General features: G+C 44.5%; 2 long non-coding RNA genes across 2 annotated transcripts in view; one reads left to right on the forward strand and one right to left on the reverse strand.

The window, feature by feature from the left end:
• Nucleotides 1-4,175: 4,175 nt before the first annotated feature.
• Nucleotides 4,176-22,638, forward strand: part of LOC113616111 (uncharacterized) — a 30,112-nt gene continuing 11,649 nt past the window's right edge. Inside the window, exon 1 of the long non-coding RNA XR_003431221.1 lies at nucleotides 4,176-7,966. This is a non-coding gene — a long non-coding RNA (uncharacterized LOC113616111). The remainder of the gene's footprint in view (nucleotides 7,967-22,638) is intronic.
• Nucleotides 11,479-22,271, reverse strand: LOC113616112 (uncharacterized). Its single transcript, XR_003431222.1, has 3 exons — nucleotides 20,789-22,271; nucleotides 16,520-16,581; nucleotides 11,479-11,971 (listed from the first exon to the last, which is right to left on the reverse strand). It is a non-coding gene; the product is annotated as an uncharacterized LOC113616112 (long non-coding RNA).

The following is a 22,638-nucleotide window of genomic DNA, read 5'->3' on the forward strand; positions in this document are numbered from 1 at the left end:
GGAGGGCAACTGCTCAGTCACTGGACAGGGAGGAGTGAGGAACCAGAGAAGAGAGATAGAAAACCTGGAAATGACCTGGAAACTAAAATTCCAAAATACACAAAAACTAACACTGAGGAAGGGAGTCAGCAACATCAACTCTCCAGAGACAGATTCATGCCAGGTGAAGTGAAAAGAATGTGAAAACCAGAAAGAGACTTCAGCATCCTCAGAGCGATGATTGAACATATAATGTTCATTAAAAAAACAAGCAGTTAGGAAATAAAGACCAGTAGAAAGATACCATCACAAAACAATGGGACAAAAAATATAATTCAATAAATAGTTTGAGATAAATGTTTGGAAAATACATACATATGTAAAACATATATTAAAAATTTTTGTTTTTCTATTATCTGAAAAGGACAGGATGTTCTAGCCTGGCTGAAAGAAAAAAAAAAAAGTGCCGGGAATTCCCTGGCGATCCAGTGGTTAGGACTCTGCGCTTTCATTGCAAAGGGTACAGGTTCAATTCCTGGTCGGGGAATCCCACAAGCCACGCGGCATGGCCAAAAAAAAAAAAAGTGCCAACAAAAGAAAGGAGCAGACTGATAAATGTTTTTAAAATTTTATAGTTAATAGAAAACAAATCAAATAGGTTAGGAAAATATTGGCCATTTTGTATTTAAGGGCACAGGCTCTGAATCCAGACTTCCTGGGTAGGACCTTGGATAAGTTCACTGACCTCTCCGTGTTTCTGTTTCCTCCATAAAATGAGACTAATCATTGCACCTGCCTCATGGTGGTGGGTCAGGATTAACTGAGTTACTACATGTAAAACTCTTAGAACACTAGCTGGCACATAGAAAGCACTCAATAGTTATTTCTATTTTTATATTGTACCATGTAAGAAATTCAGACACAATTCACAGCAGAGAATCTATAACTAATTAACAATTATAGTGAAAAGTTCAACTTCACTAATAATGAAAGAAAATTAAAATAAATTAAAATTTTTACCTTTCTAGTTAGTAAAGACTGATAAAATGACTATACAGTATTCCTTCTCTAGCCGGGGGGGGTCATTTCCTAAAAATATTCATGAATGAAAATATTGTGATTAAGGAACTTAGGACTTTATGAAAAGTTAAGGGTTTGGGAGATCAAAATCATTAGCAAACCTGTGTTTTAGAAAGGTTTTATGTCACCTCACCATTAGGATGGCTACTATCAGAACAGAAAATAAGTGTTGGTGAGGATATGAAGCAATTAGAACGCTTGTGCGCTGTTGGTGGGAATGTAAAGTAGTGGAGCAAAAGAGTGTGGTGGTTCCTTAACAAATTAAAAACAGAATTACCATATGATCCAGCAATTCCACTTTTGGGGATATACCCAAAATAACTGAAAGCAGAATTTCAAAGAGATATTTATACACCCATGTTCATAGCAGCACAATTCACAATAGCTAAAAGGTGAAAGCAACCCAAGTGTCTATCAATGAACGAATGAGTAAACAAAACATGGTCTCTACATATACAATGAAATATTATTCAGCCTTAAAAGAAAACAAAATTCTAATACATGCTACAACATGGATGAACCTTGAGGATATTACGTTCTGTGAAATAAGCTGCCACAAAAAGACAAATACTGTAAGATTCCACCTCTAAGAAGTAGGCAAATTTGTAGAGACAGAAAGTAGGATGGTGATTGCCAGGGGCTAGGGGTAGTGGGAATGGGGAGTTGTTTCATGGGTACAGAGCTTCAGTCATGCAAGATGAAAAGAGTTCTGGAGATGCATGGTGGTGATGGTCACACAGCAATGTGAACGTGCTTAACACTACTGAACTGTACACTTAAAAATAGTAAAGATGGTAAATTTCATGTTATGTGTATTTTACCACAATTTTTTTTTAATTTTAAGATTTTGTTTTTTAAAAATATTCTTGGGACTTCCCTGGTGGCGCAGTGGTTGGGAATCTGCCTACTAATGCAGGGGACACGGGTTCGAGCCCTGGTCCCGGAGGATCCCACATGCCGCGGAGCATCTGGGCCCGTGTGCCACAAGTGCTGAGCCTGAGCTCTGGAGCCCGCGAACTACAGCTACTGAAGCCCGTGCACCTAGAGCCTGTGCTCCGCAACAAGAGAAAGCCCGTGCACAACAATGAAGAGCCAATGCAGCCAAAAATAAATAAATTTATAAAAATATTCTTTATTTTTACTAAAATAAACTCATAAAGAGATGATCAATTTTACAAAACATAGATTGGTAACTGCTGACTGAACAATGATTGATTGTCCATTAACCCTTTTTTACTGGAGAGCAGCCTCCAAAGTCTTCCCTCTCCTGCAGTTGCAATGAGATGTTTACAAATTAGTTCTAGTTTATTACCACTAATGGGCCTATGAAGGATTTTGTTTGCATACAGTTCTCTATCCAAGCACTCAGCACCTCTCCAATTATCGGTAGTAATACGTAATGTATTGCAATTATGTAATGCAGTTATGAATCAGAGAAAAAGTGTGGTCCAGGCAGAACGTGCTATCATGGTCACAGCAGGAAGAGAAACTTGTGCCCTGCCCTGGAATAGCTCATGGTCCCAGCCCTGGGATTCTGATTCACTGGAGGGGGTGTGGCCTAGGCACAGGTGTGTGGAAAGGACCTGGCTGGCTCTAATGTGCACCTGTGGAAGGGGTAGGATCAGGAAAGGAAGACTTGGCTTCTACTTGGGCTCCTCCCCCAACTTTCAGTTCAGCCATAGATGAGGGTTTCCATTTCCTGGGTTTTTAAATAATTAATTAATTATTTAATTCTTTTATTTTTGGCTGCGTTGGGTCTTCGTTGCTGTGCGTGGGTTTTCTCTAGTTGCCGCGAGTGGGCTTCTCGTCGAGGTGGCTTCTCTTTGCTGTGGAGCGTGGACTCTAGGCACTCGGGCTTTAGTAGTTGTGGCACGCGGGCTTAGTAGTTGTGGCTCATGGGCTCTAGAGCACAGGCTCAGTAGTTGTGGCACACGGGCTTAGTTGCTCCGCGGCATGTGGGATCTTCCCAGACCAGGGATCGAACACATGTCCCCTGCATTGGCAGGTGGATTCTTAACAACTGCGCCACCAGGGAAGTCCCCATTTCCTGGGTTTTAAAGTCCTCATTTTGTTATAAAGTGGAAGAGTTGGACTGAGGTGGGGTCCCCATTCCATGGGAAGGCAACATGGTATGTGAGGAAAGGACACAGGCCTTAGGTATTCTCTCCAGAGTCATCTTCCACTCCTTCACCCTTACATCAGTCCTTCCTGCCTGGAAATCTGTCTCCTATCTGTCCCCACATGCCCTTGGCAGCTGTCTTCATTCAAACGTTCATCACCACTCACTGGGACAGTTTCAGTAGCCTCCCAGCTATTTTTCCAGACACCAATCTTGTAATAGGAAAGAACCTTTGTATTCTCTTACAAGTTAATCACTAAAGGGATGTTGCCTACGAGCTTAAATTATGCCTACGAGCTTAAATTATACACAATGGCCCATCTCTGGGAACTCTGCCTCCCAGGTAAGCTAAAATACCTTAAAATACCTTTGTTTAGCTCATAGGAAACATCCTGATCTGATCCACCTGTGAAGGGCTACAGGAAGGACAAGTTAACACATCCCCACCCTCCCTACCCCCCACTCCACCCCCCAAGTCTGGCTGGAACCAGGACTTAACTCCCTCCCCTTTTAGTATAAAAGAAGCCTGAATTCTAATTCTGGTAAGGTGGTTCTTTGGGACACCAGTCCGCCATCTTCTCGGTCTGCTGGCTTTCTTTTTTTGTGTGTGTGTGGTACGCAGGCCTCTCACTGTTGTGGCCTCTCCCTTTGCGGAGCACAGGCTCCTGACGCGCAGGCTCAGCGGCCATGGCTCACGGGCCCAGCCGCTCCGCGGCATGTGGGATCTTCGCGGACCGGGGCACGAACCCGTGTCCCCTGCATCGGCAGGCGGACTCTCAACCACTGCGCCACCCGGGAAGCCCCTGGCTTTTTTTATAAAGTCGCTATTCCTTGCCCCAGCAACTCATCTCTCGATTTCTTAGCCTGTTGTGCAGCAAGCAGTAGGAGCTTGGACTCAGTAACAGTCTTTTGTTGTTGTTGTTGTTGAAGTATAGTTGATTTACAATGTTGTGGCAGTCTCTGCTGTACAGTAAAGTGACTCAGTTATACACATAGAGACATTCTTTTTTTATTCTTTTCCATTATGGTTTATCACAGGATATTGAATATAGTTCCCTGTGTTATACAGTAGGACCTTGTTGTTTATACATGGTAACAATCTTGATCCTCCCCAACCCACACTGGCACTGCCTCTGGTAGCATCCTTCACTGTGGATGAAATTTCTGGCTTCATCACAAGGGTGTGTTTGCTCTGCCTTATACACCATTTTATCAGGTCATCAAGATCTTAGCAATTGCCAGGGAGCAATTTACATTTTTGCAACATTGTTCCCAATAAGCTGCTTTCTCCTCCTGTCTTCAGCAAACCCTCTGTGTTTTCCTTTGTATAAGAAATGAGCCAATGGGAGTTCCCTGGTGGTCTAGCAGTTAGGATCTGGTGCTTTCACTGCTATGGCCCAGGTTCAATCCCTGGTCAGGGATCTGAGATCCCGCAAACCGTGTGGCGCAGCTAAAATTAAAAAAAAAAAAAGAAAAAGAAAGAAATGAGCCAGGATGTTACGCTGCAGGTTTGCCATTTTGACTAATTCCTCCCAATCAGCAGAGTTCTAAAGGAATTCTGCTTTTGCTGGATGTTGTGTCTCTGTCCACACATCTGGGCATTGGGTGTTCTAGGGCCTCAGTCAAAACACCTTCCTGGGTTTTCCACCTTGTCCTTGTGGGGTTAAAAAACAAACTTAGAAAGCTCCTTGAAGGGGAATTCCCTGCGGTCTAGTGATTAGGACTCGGTGCTTTCACTGCTGGGGCCCAGGTTCGATCCCTGGTCGGGGAACCAAGATCCCAAATGCTGCGCAGTGCGGCCAAATAAAACGAAATTAAAAACGGAAACAAACAAAAAAACTCCCTGAAGGCTGGAACTCCGTAGCATTTACTGTTTATTCCCAACCCCTACACAGTGCCTGGGATACTTATCAAATGACTCCATCCGTCTAAGATAAATGTTAGAAAAAGTCCTTTAAAATTCCCCAGGGTCAAAAGTGTACAGAAGCACAAAACAAGCACTGAATGTTCTTACTTTTCTCAGTTCCCTCTTCCCATAATCGCTCTCACGTCCCCTCCTCCCACCTCCTCAGCTTCAAAAACCCACAGCAGATTCTTGGGCACCCGTTACCTCGGACTCCATACCCCACAAGCGCCAGAGTATATACAGATGCAACTAAACGGACAGCCTAATCATCAGGGATCAACTCGAGTTGTCATCAGACTCCCACAGGACAGATGCCCAGACCAGATTGAGGTTCCATTGCTGGAGGAGAGGGGGATAATGGAGTTTGAAGCGCAATCAGCTCTGCCTCCCAGAGTATGTCGAGATCCACGGCCAGATGATGAGATGGAGGAGGCCGCTGAGAAAGGACGTTCCGAGTAGACCTAGACGAGGAGGAGGCATTTCTGAGTAATTCTCCATTTGAACTTCGGGCTCCTGCATGACTTGTTCTGTTCCCGTGGGTCACATGAGGCTGACATGAGAGACTGGGCTGTTTCACTTGCCCTAGGCCACAAAACAAGAACTCATGCCATTTCCTAAGTCCAAGCCTGGGTCCTTTCCACTACCTATACATTTGCAAATCATGCTCAACAGATCCTTGGAGAACCACAGAGGCACCTGAGGGGCTCTTACGAGTATCTGGGTGGATGCACTGTGGGGAGGGCTCATCTCCTTCACCCTCTTCACCCAGAGAAGCTCCACCTTCACGTTTTTGTTATACAGCGAGCTTCTCTATGAGACTTAATTTGATACGCAGGTTAACCTGTCACTTTTTAAAAACCAGTCTGCTCTATAACTATTCTGTACTTTCCTTATTTATTGAGCATTTTACGATCAGATTATTTCATACATTCACAGGTTCTCCAAGTTGGAAGTTGTGGCTAGTACACAGGGGCTCCAGAAACAGCTCATCCCAGTTTGGTGCTAGCATCAGAAGATGCCACTCTCTAAAATAGAACTGAGATGAGGGAGGCTGAGGTCAGACACCTGCAGAGGTGACTTGGAAATGAGTGTGAACTAGGCTGGGATATTCCTCACCACTCAGTGGAGCACAGCATAGGCTGTACCGCATGTGAGCTCGGCTGGATCTCACTCACGGCAGCACACGGGGAGCTGGTTTTTTAATAGAAGGTGTTGGTCTGAAGAGAATAGAATGTGTCTGTCTTCAGATTACTTTCATTCAGTAGTCCGACATTGACTAGATGGAGGAAAGAAGGAAGTGGGGGACGGCAGTGGTCACAGATCTCTGGCTTTCAGAATAAGCAGGGGCGAAATCTACTGACCTCCATACAGGAGAGGATGCTGAAGCCAGCCCACAGGGAGCCTTTGGGTGCATTTTAAAGACTCCTCCTCTGAGTGAATTAAATAGGAAAAGGCACGTCCTCTGGGCACAAGCAGATGATAAGCATACATGCTTGGCAACGAAGAGCACATTTTTCATAAACTAGAAAAAAAAGTCCCCTTCCTCTGGGCAAACAGCCCTTGCACTATGCTGTGGTGAGAGGCCAAGGGAGCTGAGCACAAACTGGAATTCAGCCCTCCTCATCACCTTTGTGAGCTCATAGGCAGGGCCCTAGGCGCCAACTCTCCCTGCTCCTCCAGTTACCTGTTGGGGTACATAAGCCTGCATTCTACACATGAAAGCATTTTCAGTTCCAGACATTGGCAGCCTCGGAAGGGAGGAGGAAGGGGTGTGGAGAGGCTGCCACCCTCTTCTTTTTTGTGATGTGTGGACACAGGTTCATGTACACACACAGGCACACATGCGCACTTGTGCGCACATATGCAGTCAGGGACCTGTAGGGTAGAGCTTAAGCCACTGAATGTTTCAGTAAGAATAATGGTGCCTAAAAAATAGAATAGTTGACAGATTTGGGGGAGGGGGTTCTTACTACTCACAGTTCCTGGAATTATGTGTAATTACGTCTTAGAAACCCAACAAATAATCAGTAAGTATAGAATTAAGGAATCACAGTGTGGTGAAGTTCAAGGAAGCTGATGTTACTCATAAGAGTAAATAAAGTAGAAAGTCCAGGGCCTAGGGTCACGGTGAAGAGCCCCGTGATCTCTGGAGCCCCAGGCATTCAGAGAGGGCAGCTTGCAGAGACCTGATATGCATTCTCCCATTCCTCCTTCTAACAGAACTCCAGTTTTATTTCGCTTATCCATATTCCTCTGCTTTAAACAAATTTTTTTTTCTCAATGTCCTGTCCAGGTAGGAGTGACGGCATGACACAGTTCTGGCCAAGGGGGTGTCAGCCTAAGTCACTAAGTGGACTTGCAGAAGAGTTCTTTTCTGAAGCCAACTCTCTGGTCTTGGGTCCCCTTTTCTCCTTCACTATCCCACTTCTTCCTGCCAGAAACATAAACGTGGTAGTCTGAGTTCTAGCAGTCACCCTGAGAGTACTGATTCATTTACTCAACAAATACATGCTATTCTCCATGCTGGGGTTTCAGGGTGAAGAAAACAGACAATGACCCCTATGCTCAAGGAGCTTACAGATCATAAACAAATAGATACATAGTATGTCAGAATGTGGTAAGTGTCAAGGAGGAAAATAAATTAAGAAATGAGGAACTAGATGCAGGACAGAGTCAGCCCTATAGATGATGGCTCAGGAGGCTAGAGGGAGCCAGGTTCCCATTAGGAGCCCTGTTCTCACCTTGAGAGTTATTTTAAATGCAGAAAAATTGAACCCTTAATTCGTTTATGTCACTGTTTTTCAGGTTTCTAATACTACCCTCTGAATGCCATCCCCCAGCCGATAATGACCCTAAAAGAAAGCTGTGTTTGGCCAGGCTCCGTGAGTTTCTCAGATTTCATCCATATGAATAGGTTGTTAGCTGATGACACAAACAGCAAGACAAGTGATAGATTCTTTTTTTTTTTAATTGAAGTATACTTGATTTACAGTGTTGTGCCAGATAGATTCTTGATAAAGTAACTTCTCTCATCTTCTACTTACACACACGAAATACTATTGCAAAAATGCGATGACTTTCCACAGACCGTTTCTGAAGACTGAGGATTGGAACAGTTTCAGTAGTGGTCCTGAAGTTATTTAACCTTACAGCAGTTCATTAAATACTAATCTTCATATGAACAAAAGGTGGGAGGAGGGAGAAAGAAGGGGTGAGAGGGAGAGAAAGCGGGAGGGAGACCTGAGCCTTTGTCTCTAGCAAAAGTTGTAAACTCAGCCCCCACGGGGTCGGAGCAGGAAATGTGAATGACATCATAGCATTGCTGGGGGTGAGAAAACCAAAGCTCTTGCTGTTTCTTTGTTTTCCAGCTTTGGAGTAAACATGTGGGTAGGGACTAAAATTTTTCTACTAGAGGAAAAACAGCTGCTCAGGCTAAATAATAAATGCCAGTTGACATTTCCCCAGTGTTAGGGAAGCCAGGGGACACCGACCGAGTAGACTCTAGTGACCTGAGAGGGACAGCTACCATCCAGCTCCATTGTTACCAGCAATGACTGTGGGCCCCTTGATACCAGATAGTCTGAATTTTGAAAATCTAGAAATCTGGATTTTTATGTGCAATCTCCCATTTTAAAAATGTTTGGAATGCATTCAACAGTTTTTATAAACATTCTGTTAGCAAATTACATGTTTCTGCAGATATTCAGGCAGCAGTCCATCAGTTTGCACCCTCTTGTATGCTGAATGGTTGGGGTACGAAGCTGTTGGAAAGAAAAGTAGGGGGAAAGCAAGGAGCTGTCTGAAAGTACGTAAGGAAGCGAGGGAGGTGGAAAAGAAAAGACTAAAGATGGTGGAAACAAGAAACATGGATCATCAACAAACACTGAGCTACCGGGCTTCCCTGGTGGCGCAGTGGTTGAGAGTCTGCCTGCCAATGCAGGGGACACGGGTTCGAGCCCGGTCTGGGAAGATCCCACATGCCGCGGAGCAATGAGGCCCGTGAGCCACAACTACTGAGCCTGCGCGTCTGGAGCCTGTGCTCCGCAACAAGAGAGGCCGCGATAATGAGACGCCCGCGCACCGCGATGAAGAGTGGCCCCCGCTTGCCACAACAGGAGAAAGCCCTCGCACAGAAATGAAGACCCAACACAGCCATAAATAAATAAATTTAAAAAAAAAAAAAACTGAGCTACCACGTGCTTCACACCTGCAAGCACCCCTCCACCCACCCCCCACTCCATGAAGCCATTTTCTACCCCACCCCCAAGCAGAGGAGCCCCTCCTGGGTGTCTGCACAACCTGCTCCAGCTTGAATCACTCACTGGACAGGTCTTTAGTCCACTCTTCCTGAAGCCTGAAAGGTCATAACTTCCTTGAATTGCTGGAAAAACACTGTGCAGAAATCACAGAGTCCAGGAAAGAAAAACAGACAGCAAAATGAAAACAAATGCAGGGAGTTGAACAGACGTTTATTTTGATCCATGTCCAGTTTTGGAAAACCTCGAAAAGAATAAAATGTCCAGGAAAAGACAAGCTGAAGGGAGGCTGGGGGAAGGAGCTAATAATATCAGATTTGAAACTCTATATGAACAAAAAAATTGTGTCCATTTATCATACAAAAGGATAAATTCCATATAGAATTTTTTTTAAGTGAAACCATATAAGTATGGGGGGTGGGGCGGAATGAGTGAATCTCGCTATTACTTGGGAGTGGAGAATACTTTCATAGCTATGACTGAAAGTCCAGCTACCATTGAGGGAAAAGATTGATACATTTGACCACATAAAAATCTAAAAGCAAAAACTTTTACAAGAGAAAACATTATCATAAGCAAAGTAAAATGACAAACATATCACATACGAATGGCTAACATACTTAATGTATAAAGAGCTTCTAAAAGCAGAGGGAAAAGAACCAACAACTTGAAGGGGAGCAAAATAGCCCACCCCAAAATGTGCCACTTTGGCATATGGACCATTGAGCTGAAGGCAATCAGGATCCAGCAGGCTTGGGAACAGCTTTTTACATCTCCCTTAACTGCCTAAATAATTTAGGTAGGGGCTTCCCTGGTGGCGCAGTGGTTGAGAGTCCGCCTGCCGATGCAGGGGACACGGGTTCGTGCCCTGGTCCGGGAAGATCCCACATGCCGCGGAGCGGCTGGGCCCGTGAGCCATGGCCACTGAGCCTGCGCGTCTGGAGCCTGTGCTCCGCAGCGGGAGAGGCCACAATAGTGAGAGGCCCGCGTACTTTAAACCACAGTAATTTGACTGTATATCCATAGTGAGATATACGTAATCAATTAATTGTGACAGTACTGAGAGATAAAGCAGATGTTGGTGTGTTTGGGGACTGAGATATTTGGTTGGGAGAAAGAACAGATGTAAGATATATGAAGTTACATAAAACACTGAGAGTCTCTATTTGGAATTGAAAGTATTAGTATAAACAAAGGATGATATCTTTAAATATATGTGTATATATTCCTTTCCATTAGAAGGCTGTAGAAACAAGGACCAACCCAGTAGCAATGAACATCTCTAGCACCCTGACTATAGTCTCTAATTGGCATTCCGATCAATAGAAACCTTGAAGAAATGTTTGGTTCTCAGCCTGGAAAAGGAAATGTACAAGGTGTGCTTGGATATCTTGTCATATCAGAAATTCAAAGACTATCAAAATCTCTTAAGACTACATCAAAAGGAGGTGATGTTGCCAAAGATGGGACAATTTAAACATTCATAAGAATAATAACTACAATGGACTACAGTGAACTAAAGTACATCAAATATGTTTAAACCCGTGACTTTATAATGATTTTTTTAATTGGTCATTTTTGGAGGGTTCTAGGTAGCAAACTCAATAATTTGAAGACTGCTAATAAAGAGAAAGCAACATTTATCCTGCCTTTCCTGTAGGAACCATACCTGACCATGTGGTTGATGAGGGAATTTCTCTTACAGAAGTAATCCAGTAGTAAATGAGCAGAATGATAGAATTTCAATATCACCATTTTGCAACCCCTAATGAAATCATGGATTAGTCAATAATGATTAAGGACTGATAACATCACCAAAAGAGAGACAAGCAGACATTATGCACATTCTGTTGGAAGTTCACAGCACTCTCTGAGAAGGAGTCCTGCAAATATAAACACTGAACCAGGAAATTACCAATGAAATTACCAATTTACAGGGAATTCGTTGGACAGAGGAGAGTGTTACATAGTACCTCAAGCATATAATCAACCAAAACCAGACTGTGGGAAACTCTACAGGAAACCACGTCCTACACACATGCGCACACACAGTTTCCTCAACAAATACATTTCAAGGGGGAAAAAAAAGTGGAATTGGAAAGAGAACCTACATGTTAAAAGAAACATAAGAAAAAATATCGACCAATATAATGTATGGACTTTATTTTAATCCTGATTCAGAAAAAGTAAACTCATAAAAAGGATATGAGACATTTGAGGGAATCTGAAAAAAAAAATCTGAGGCTCCTAGATTCCAGGCTATTTTCCCACTGGCATGAGCCTGGGCATTGCTGCTATTATAAGTAAAAACCACTTCAGAGCTCAGAACCACGGGGTTGGGACAACTCCTCCAATTGGCTGTTTATGTGTCAGAAGAAGAGTCTAACGAACAAGGCCACCTCTCCCATTCTCTCCCAGCCCCGAAGACTCCCCTGCTCCCAGGCCAACCCACCGCAGAGGATAGAACATTCAACTACTCAGAATGAGGCTCCAGGCAGGCGATTTTCTTGAGGTGCTTCTCATTCAGGCTCTTGCCCATCTGGAGCACAGCTTTTGGCCTCATTCAGGATGTGCCAAATGAACGAGTTCTGCTTGTGTGCAGTGAGTTGATGTCCCTGATCCCGACTGGGACTGCAATTTGGAAAGGGAGGTGGTTGTGATGCTCCATCAGATTCCACCACCAGCCACACCACGGACGGGAGTAACTGGAAACTATGCAGTACGGGATTCCATTTCGAAAAAGGTAAACCCTGTCCGCAGGGCCTGAATGTTCTTAAGTCAAAAGACCTGGGAATTAGCCATTATCCCTATCTATTACTACACCTACACTTGAGGTCCTTCAGCTCCGAGCTCTTTAACCCTAGATGCGATGTGGAGAGGACAATCATTATTTCAAGGGAGAGAAGGACTTTTAAGATAAACAAAAGGACCCCAAGAAGGGCAAGAAATGAACAAGTCAGGAAGTGTTGCTGACACATGAAGCCAACAGTGCTATAACTGCTAAGTAGATAATAATAATTTTATATTTATTGAGTTCTTAATACCTGCCATGTGCTGGGCTAGGTCCTTTTCTCTTTTTTAAAAAATTTTATTGAAGTATAGTTGATTTATAATCTTGTGTTAATTTCTTCTGTACAGCAATGTGATTCAGTGATATATATACAACTGAATATATATATATTCTTTTTCATATTCTTTTCCATTCTGGTTTATCACAGGATATTGAATATAGTTCCTTGTGCTATACAGTAGAACCTTGTTGTTTATCCATCCTATATATAATAGTTTGCTTCTGCTAATCCCAAACTCCCAATCCTTCCCTCTCCCTCCCCCCAACCCCTGGCAACCACAAGTCTGTTCTCTATATCTGTGAGTCTGTTTCTGTCTCGTAGATAGTCATTTGTGTCATATTTTAGATTCCAAATATAAGTGATATCATATGGTTTTTGTCTTTCTCTTTCTGACTCACTTTGCTTAGTATGATAATCTCTAGGTTCATCCATGTTACTGCAAATGGCATTATTTCATTCTTTCTTACGGCTGAGTAATATTCCATTGTGTACATATACCACATCGTCTTTATCCATTCCTCTGTCGATGGACATTTAGGTTGTTTCCATGTCTTGGCTATTGTAAATAGTGCCACTGTGAACACTAGCGTGCATGTATGTTTGCAAATTATAGTTTTGTCTGGATATATGGCCAGCAGTGGGATTGCTGGATCATACGGCAACTCTGGGCTAGGTCCTTTTCATACATCATCCCTTTTCATATGCTCAAAAACCTACTAGGTAATGCTCTCAACCTCCTGCTCTCAAGGGCAACCTCACTCCCTCTTCTCAGGAACACATACATCTCTTGCCTATTTCCTATTTCAACAACTGGCATTTATATGGAATAGCTGCAGTTTCATACGTGTAGCAAAGATGCTGAAGGGGCAGTCTCAGTTCAACTTGGGGGGTCTGAGGTCACTGGAGGGCGAAAGACCTCCATGACACAATCAACAAAGCTTCTTCCATGCAATGTTTAAACAGAGGCCTATCTAAAGAAATTTGTCATCTTTGCAAAAAATGTCGAAAAAATGCCAAGCTCTTCCAGTCAGGGCTTTGTCTTTGACGTAAGCAATGGAAAGCCATTGCTCCCTTCACAGCGAGTCATCTGGCCATCCACTATTTTGGATCCTTTTCCAGGAAATCCAGCTGAACAAAGGCTGTTGGACCTCTTACAGTTTTATCATAAGTAAATGAGACCGAAAGTTGGGTGCATTTACATGCAAGAAGTCACAATGTAATCGGTGATTATAGAGCCATTGCCTTTTTTTCCATCATTTCCTAACAAGGGTCATGCCCTGAAGATTCAATAATGACATAATGATAATGACAGAAAAGGGAGAGGAATTTACACAAGAGGCAAAGATGCCCACTATGTTGCATGGGTTCTGTCTGTCCTCAGTGAAGGAGCAACATTTGAATTGTGTTCCTATTAAGTTGTCCCCCCAAAACATAATTAACAATAGGGCTTAACTCTGTAGCTATAATACAACTAATCATGTCTAGAATTATTTCAGTGAATCAATGAAGCAATAATGCAGCACTTGGCTTTATTACTTGTTTGTGTTTCCTCGATATGGATATTCGGCACAGTAAACATGTGGCATCTGCAAATCTGACATTCCGGCTGCTTCAGTTGTCGGTGAAGACCCCTGATGTGTGGGAACACACAGTTTTGCTGAGGCACAGGCAAGAATGGTGCTGCCCAGCTGGGGGTGGGAGATGAGAGCTGACCACCCAGCCAAAGCAGCTTTGTGTTTCTCAGCAAGCGGTCGAGTAGGCAGAAACCTACCAGAAAAAAAACTGTTCTAAAAACTCGGTTTCTGGGAATTCCCTGGCAGTCCAGTGGTTAGGACTTGGCGCTCTCACTGCCAGGGACCCGGGTTCAATCCCTGGCTGGGGAACTAAGATCCCACATGCTGCGAGGTGCGGCCAAAAACCAAACAAACAAAATAGAAAAACAAAAACAAAACAAAAAACTTTGTTTCTTTGCATCAATTGCCTCCCCGCCACCCCGCAAGAAAAATCCAGTCATTAACACTGGTGATGGCCGCAATGAAAATGTGAAGAGTTGTGGGAAAGTAATGGTTTTTAGGAATTGTAATTTGTGGTAAATTAAAGGTGGGTGTTTTGATCTTGATGGCAGTTCAGCTTTCTTAATCCACAATAAATGCAGCTTTTTGAAAAGAGACTTGAGAAACCATTTCAGGAAATGTTTTCAGGCAGCTCAAAAATTTCTCACAGAGTAAGATACAAAGTGAAAGTAAGAACAGTGGTTAACTTGTGGTAAGAGAATATAGCAGGAAGCAGCAGCCTCTCCACGTAAATATGATTAAGAAAGTCCCAGAAAATCTGGATAAAGTACTTATGTATCATCTAATTTGGAGCTACACAAAGATCTCTGTAAAGGCCAAAAGGGTCTGCTCTCCTTTCTGGAAGCATGGCCAATGGCTGAATACGCATCAATCTCCCTTTCATTTCAGTATCCCTCACCCAAAACTTGCTACAAATGTGCCTTGGAGGTTGAAAAATTCTGAACTCCCTGAAACAAGATTGTCTTGTGGGGAGGGAGGTTGGTGAAGCAGCCAGCATGCCTAGCGTAGCAGCCCCTCCCCAGTAGGAAAGGCTTCTGATTTATCTTCCAAGGGCTCATCCTCTTTCTACACAGATATTATCTAGCACTGCATACCCCTCCTCCCTTCCCTTCCTACTTGATTTATCATTTTACTCTTGTTTAACGATATCCAGATTTATCATGTTTATGTCTCATAACTGTCAAAGTCCCTTTGGATATGAGCTTGGTATATATAAATAATAACAGTGACTACCAAGTATTATAGTTATTAATTATGTTAATAGTTGTCATTATACCATACTATATATAAAATATATACTATAAAATATATAATATACTATATATGATCTATAGTATAATATCTATAATAGTTATACTATAGTAACAGTTATATAGTATTAATGTTATAATATACTATAACGTTCCAATTCATATACATTGTCTTTTATCCTCACAATGCTGGAAGATAGAACTTACATAAAACAAGGCACCAGAGTGGCGGGCAACTAGCTCATGTTGTCATAGCTAGTAAGTGGTAGACTCAGGGTTCAAACTCAAGTGGCAAGGAATCTATGTCAGGGCTTGTTCTATTACTAAGTTGCCTCTAATGGTGCACATCTCCTTAGTATCCCTCTCTGACCTATCATTAATCAGACAGAGCGTCAGCAGTTTTATAAAAGCTGTTTACTAAGCTGAGCTAAAGCAGGGTTAACTACACATAGACACACACACACACACACACACACACACACACACACAAACTCCCTTTATTCAGTTAGATTCCTTCATCCTCTCAACCAAAGCTATCCATGCCTATTCCATGCCAGACACGGGCACTAGTACACAAGCCAGGCATGGTCCCTGCCCTCATGGAGCTTCCATTTTCAGTCCTACTAATTCCTCAGGTATATCTTAAATGATATCCTCTTCAGTAGGCATCCCTTGTCGCCCCAGACTTAATTAGGTACCTCATTATACTTTTCCTGGACTTTTCCTTCATAACACCTGTCTCCCTTTAATTACTTGTTTACTGTCTTTCATCCCTCTGTCCTGTGACCTCCATGGGGGCGAGATGGCTGTCCTGTTCCTGCTCTATCCAGTAGCACCGGGCACCTAAGAGAAACTTAGTAAATATTTGTTGAATGAACGGATGTGAACAAGCGGTGGGAGCAGGCTCTCTCAGAGGTTAGGGAAGGTGGTGCACCAGCCAATAGTTAGCTGACTGTCAGTTTCCATGGGTGCCAACCTCTCCTTAACAGAAACTAGTAGTCTCCCTCCCAATGCACATCCTTTCCGGTGTCCACCTTGCCAGTGAGGTCTGCCCAGGCCCGCCTTGCCTGGGAGCTGTACCAGCAGGTGGAAGTCTTTCCTGCAGAAAGGACTAATTAATCCTCACTGTCACATCAGTCTCACAGCTCTTGCCCCGTGCACACCCATCCAATCTGGGTGTCCCTTTGACCACAATCTCTAGTCTTGGGTTGGACCTCAAGAGAGTCAACAACACCTGGAAGGAATGACTACACCCTCACTCCACCCCGGCTATGTGGGGATTACCTGGAGACCGTGCTTTCTGTGCTCTGTAGGATCAGGTCACACACCTGGCAGTAACGTCGTCTCTAAAAGAGATAGACATTCTGGCATCAGGCAGGCATAGGTGAGGGGGGCCTCAGGGTGGGACGTGGAACGCAGAAAGGGAGACTTGAGCAGGCAGGGGTGGGAACTTCCATGTTTCTCTCAAGACTCAGGGAATGTCTTTGAGAGGGAGGCAGCAAGTCAGGAGCAATCCCTGCCATCGGCTGTGGACTGAAGATAAATCAGCTGCATCTGTCTTGTCAACCAGATTATCGGGTTACCTTCTGCTCAGTTCTTTGCTTTCCCTTCTCTTACTTAACTCTAAGCCTTTAGGGGAGTCCTATTTAATTGTTTCAGTTCTCTGCAGTGCTGATGACTTCAGCTGTGGTTGTTCATAAGCATATAAAGGGACAGGGACAAGGGGACCTCTGGGATGTGGCAGGGCTGGGAAGTCCCTTCCTCTCCCTATGGAGATGCTCCCTTCCACTGCCTCCCCTCAGAGGATGTACCTCATCTTATTACAGGAGGTGGCTGTTTCTTTGCAGCATCTGAACCAGCTGAGGAAGTCCCCTGACTCCAGCCCTCACAAAGAGAGAGTCCTCAAATAGAAGCCCAAAGCACCCAGAGCGGGCGCTGGAGATACAGTTCCCTGGTGCTTAGTGATATTCTGCTCATCACAGATCTCTGTAACCCTGGTAATCTGGGGGGCCTGCCAGAGGAAGGTCACTGCTGGGCAGGCAAAATGATCCCACTGTAGTCTCATGGTCAGGAATATAGTCCATCAATTGCATCCTACCCAAGGCCTCATCTCAAGGCTCAAAGTCATCTTTCCTTCCACAGAAGAGATCTCCCCTCCTCTGTGTTGTGTAGAGCCCCCCACTCTCAATCCAGGGCACTTTTCTAGTTTCTGGATGAAATACATCTCCTCTTCCACTGCTCTGAAAGAAAACGACTCTTAATGACAAACTACAACCCTTCCCCCCAAATCCATGTGACTATAAACAGTGGTACTTTGTGGTGATTATTTTGTAATGTATAAAAATATTGAATCCCGGGCTTCCCTGGTGGCGCAGTGGTTGACAGTCCGCCTGCCGATGCAGGGGACGCGGGTTTGTGCCCCGATCCGGAGGGATCCCACATGCTGCGGAGCGGCTGGACCCGTGAGCCATGGCCACTGAGCCTGCGCATCCGGAGTCTTTGCTCCATAATGGGAGAGGCCACAACAGTGAGAGGCCCGTGTACCGCAAAAAAAAAAAAAATATTGAATCCCTATGTTGGTTCACCTGAAATTAATTTCATGTTGTAAGTCAATTATACTTCATTTTTTAAAAGTATAATGAATAAAAAATAAATAAATAAAAGTAAAGTTACAGTTTCAGTTAAAAAAAAAAGTGGTACTTTGCCCACATGTGAATAACCAATATTCTACAGCCTCATTTCTCTCTCCCATGAGCCCACACTTCCTCATTTCCCAACCCATCCTCAATCCTTCCTCAGTCTGCCGCTGAAATTTATGACCACTGAGGGTAGACCCTTTTGTCCTCAGCCCTCAGTCTGGGCCTCAAAGTTAATGCTCTGTTAGCGAGAGGAGAGGTCGGTTACAGTAGTGTGCTGGTAAATCTGTATGGCGGGCTTGGGGTAGGGGGAACATCCCTGATTTGTAGGGGTTACCAGTTTCCACAGTGTAAACGCTTCCTCCTACCATGACTGATTTCCAACTACCAACAGTTTCACAACCAGCTTGGAAAATTCCTAAATATTTAACAATTACTCTCACTAGCCAGTCTGAGCTGGCTCCAGCATACCACCAATTCAGGAGGATTCCCAGAGCGTCTCTGGGCCCCTAAGATGTCCTGACAAAGTGAAATGAAGGCAGAGAGGGGCCCTCACGTGCCATTTCTACCCACTGGCTCCCTTGGCTCAGAGCCCTGGATAGAGTATGACTTTAGGGATTCAAGAGACCTCTGGGTTCGAATCCTTGTGTGACGTTGGGCAAGTTTCAGCTTCCAACTCTGCAAATTAGGATTGATAAAACCTACCTGTAGGATTGCTTTGAGGGTGAAATGAAATGCCTAAGTAAAATGCTTAATATATAGCAAGTCTCGATAAATGTTCTTTCTTTTGCCCCTCCCATCTTTGTCTTAATTTTTCCTGTACTAGTTCAAATAATTATTTTTCAAAGGGTCCAACAGGGGGAGCTCAAACTCAGCACTGTCAGGGTGGGGGCTGGTAATTCAACCCAACTCTCATCCCAGTTTAGAGCTAAACTTCGGAAACTTTGAAGGGCACAGCTCTTTCTCTCTCTTTTGGGCTCTCCCTTGTCCCCATCCCAAAAGATGTGAGTCCATCTAAATGTTCCATAACTGGTGCTTATGCTGCCTGGCTTCATTCTCCTCTAAGACGGCAAGCTACACCCAGAATCAGAAACCGCATTCCACAAAGGGGGCGCCATGTCAGGACCAGAGAAAGGACACTGGGCTTCCCTAAGGCTGTGCTTCACACAGTCCAGAGCACTCAAAGCTTCCCGCTCACCCAACATGCCTCCCACATCAAAGCAGGTCCAGGTCCCATAATATACAGTTAACCAATCACTCATGAGGATTTATGTTAACATTGTGCAGCAGGAGGCTGTAGTTAGATATCTAGAAAAACGACTGTAGAAGGAAGTGGAGTCTTTGGTTCTGTGGTTGGGGGAAGGGAGGCAGAGGCAGAAGGGACATGAGGCTTGCTAGATTTGAGAAGTTTGGCTGCTCACAAACAGTGGAATTATTGGAATGCTACAGGGAGAGGCGGCAAAGGAAACTTTGAGAAAATCTGGTTTCTTGTGATAAAGAGCTTTTGGTAACCTGAGAAAGTTTCAGAAATTTAGACACACGAAATCGCTTCATTTGAAATGAATGAAAAGCCTTGGGTTTGAACAATGTGTGGCCACTTTCCAGCTGACTGACCTATACAAGTTATTTAACCTCCCTGAGATTCCATCACTCATATATTTATTCACTCAGCCTATTATTTATTGAGCATCTTGTATGTATCAGGTATGGGGTTAAGTGAATCCTGAGGAGACAATGGTGGCCAAAACCAGGCACTGTCCTTTTTCTCACGGACCTTGCAATTTATTCAACTGTAAAAAGGCATAGTGGGAATTCCCTGGCTGTCCAGTGGTTAGGACTCTGTGCTCTCACTGCCGAGGGCAGATTCAATCCCTGGTCAGGGAATTAAGATCCCACAAGCCACGCAGCTCGGCCAAACAAAACAAAACAAAACACAAAAGGCATACTAATGCTGGGACAACTGGATATCCACATGCAAAAGAATGAAGTTGGATCCCTATCTCACACCATATAAGAAAATTAACTCAGAATGGGTGAAAGACCTACATGTGAAACCAAATCTATTAAGTTCCTGGAAGAAAACAGGCTCAAATCTTTGTGACTGTGGATTAGGTAATGGTTTCTTGGCTATGAAACCAAATGCACAAGTAACAAAAGAAAAAATAGATAAATTGGACTTCATCAAAATTTAAAACTTTTGTGCTTCGAAGGATACCATCAAGAAAGTGAAAAGAGGGACCTCCCTGGTGGTCCAGTGGTTGAGACTCCATGGTCCCATTTCAGGGGGCCCAGGTTCAATCCCTGGTCAGGGACCTAGATCCTGCATGCCACAACTAAAGATCCCACATGCCACAACTAAAGATCCCGCATGCTGCAATGAAGATCCCACACATGGCAGCAAAGATCCCGCATGCTGCAACATAGCCAAATAAATAAATAAATAAACAAGTAAATATTTAAAAAAAGAAAGAAAGAAAGTGAAAAGATGCCAAGATATGGAAGCAACCTAAGTGTCCATCAACAGATGAATGGATAAAGAAGATATGGTATATATATGCAATGGAATATTACTCAGGCATAAAAAGAGTGAAATTTTGCCATTTACAGCAACATGGATGGACTTGGAGGGCATTATGCTAAGTGAAATAAGTCAGACAGAGAAAGACAAATACTGTACGATATCACATGTGAAATCTAAAAACTACAACAAACTAGTGACTCTAACAAAAAAAGAAGCAAAAAAAATCTCCCAGTCGTAGCCCTGGATCCTCCCCATCTTGCTCCAAGAAAGACCCCAGACCCCACACAGAGGGGCTCCTGCTCATTCCTAGCCAGTGTCCTCTGAACTCCTCTTCCCCATTTTTACCTCCTTCCCTATAGCAAAACCCTCCCTGAGATCTAATTTAAAGTCTCTCACCTTGCAAACTGAAAGGTCTGCCTTTCGAGGAGGCCAGAGACGGCTGGGAGCCTGGCCGGAAGTCAGTTTCCTGGGTGGGAGAACACTGGCGGAAATCCAGACGGCTGACGTCACCTGGTCCAGATGGCGGAAGCTATTGCCCAATCAGAGGGAATTGATGCCAGCAACACACTTCTCTATGACTCTCTTACCCAGTTCAGAAAAACATTTTCCTCGACAGGAGACAGTTGGGTAGGAGTGGAAAATGCCCTGGCCTTTGAACCACATGGCATGTTGACCGGGAGGCTGACCGGGAGGCTGACCGCGGCATCAACTGACAATGAACGTGAGACCCGACACTAGACTCGGGGTCAGAAGACACACGTCTGGGTCTCTGCCACCTAAATCCTAACCTTTAACAAATCACTTTGGTTGGTTTTCTTAGCTATGAGTAATAATACCTACTCACAGAAGCTACTGTTGCATGGTGGAATGAGGTCATTCATGTGAAAGATTTCATAAACTTGAAGCAGGATGCCAATACAATATTCTGCCTCTGTGAGAGCCTTCCAGAGGACAGTGGACCCGGAGGAGGCAAGATAGAGAGTGATTACAGGCTGATCCTGGAGCCAGGCAGCCTGCACTGGAATGTGCAGCTGGGACACATAAGTTAACCTCTCTGTGCCCAGTCACCTCGTGGGCATAGTGGGGGGTGATAAGAATACCATCCTCATCACAGGGTTCTCGGGAGGGTGAAGTAGTTACTCTACTTGGAGCACATAGAACACTGCCCGGCTTGTGGCAGCACTCACTAAGACTGGGCTGGGATGATTATTCCCAAGGCCATCTTGTACACCTGCAGGCCCTGGGCTGGGCATTCAGCCCAATCCCAAGAGATCTTGTGAAAAGAGATTCTGGGAATTCCTTGGCAGTCCAGTGGTTAGGACTCCATGTTTTTACTGCCAAGGGCCCAGTTCGGGGAACTAAGATCCTGCAAGCCACGCAGCACAACACGCCCCCCCCCAAAAAAAGACAGATTCTGCCCCCACCCACAGTCCACACAGCAGGCAGAGCTATTTAGCTAAAATCTAACCATGTCAATTCTCTGCTTAACCACCCAAATCTGCCCCAGTCCCACTCCCACCCCCAGGTAAAGACATCAAACCTCTGTCATAGGCCCTTGAGCCCCTCTCCAGCCTCTGCTGGTGCCCACTGCCTCTCATCAAGGCTCCAGCAACACCAAACTGCCTGTCGCTTCTCACCTCCACCAGCTGGCTCCTGCTGCCCCTCTGCCCAGCATGCCCTCACCAACCCTGCCTTTGCTAACTCCTAGTTACCCTTCAGGACCCTTAGACTCATGTCTCCCAGAAAGCGCTTTCTGACCCCGCCTGAGCAGAACCTGGTTCCCCCTTTCCTATATCCCTTGTGGGCACCTCCATCAGGCCAAATTGTATCCTAACTGTTCAGGTGACTGCTTCACACCAGACTGGGGGATCCTTGAAGGGAAAGGCCAGCACTGGGTCTTGCACATCTCGGTAAACTTAGCACGAGCACAGTGCCAGGCACACAGTAGGTGATCAGTAATGGTTGAGTGGAAAAACTGATGAGTGGATGACCAGGAACTAATAGAGCCCTAGCTTGTTTTGGCCACGCCGCGCAGCTTGTGGGATCTTAGTTCCCTGACGAGGGATTAAACCCGGGCCCTTGGCAGTGAGAGCGTGGAGTCCTAACCACTGGACCTCCAGGGAATTCCCTGTTCAGGTACTTTTTTTTTTTTTTTTTTTTTTTTTTGTGTTGGGGGGGCCCCTCCTGTTTGTGGCTCCCCCCCTTACCGCACACAGGCGCCGGACACACCCCGCCACCCTGGCTCC

This window comes from Aethalodelphis obliquidens, unplaced genomic scaffold, assembly GCF_003676395.1.
Source record: "Aethalodelphis obliquidens isolate GAN/ISIS:26980383/991018 unplaced genomic scaffold, ASM367639v1 scaffold131, whole genome shotgun sequence".
Taxonomy (NCBI): Eukaryota; Metazoa; Chordata; class Mammalia; order Artiodactyla; family Delphinidae; genus Aethalodelphis; species Aethalodelphis obliquidens.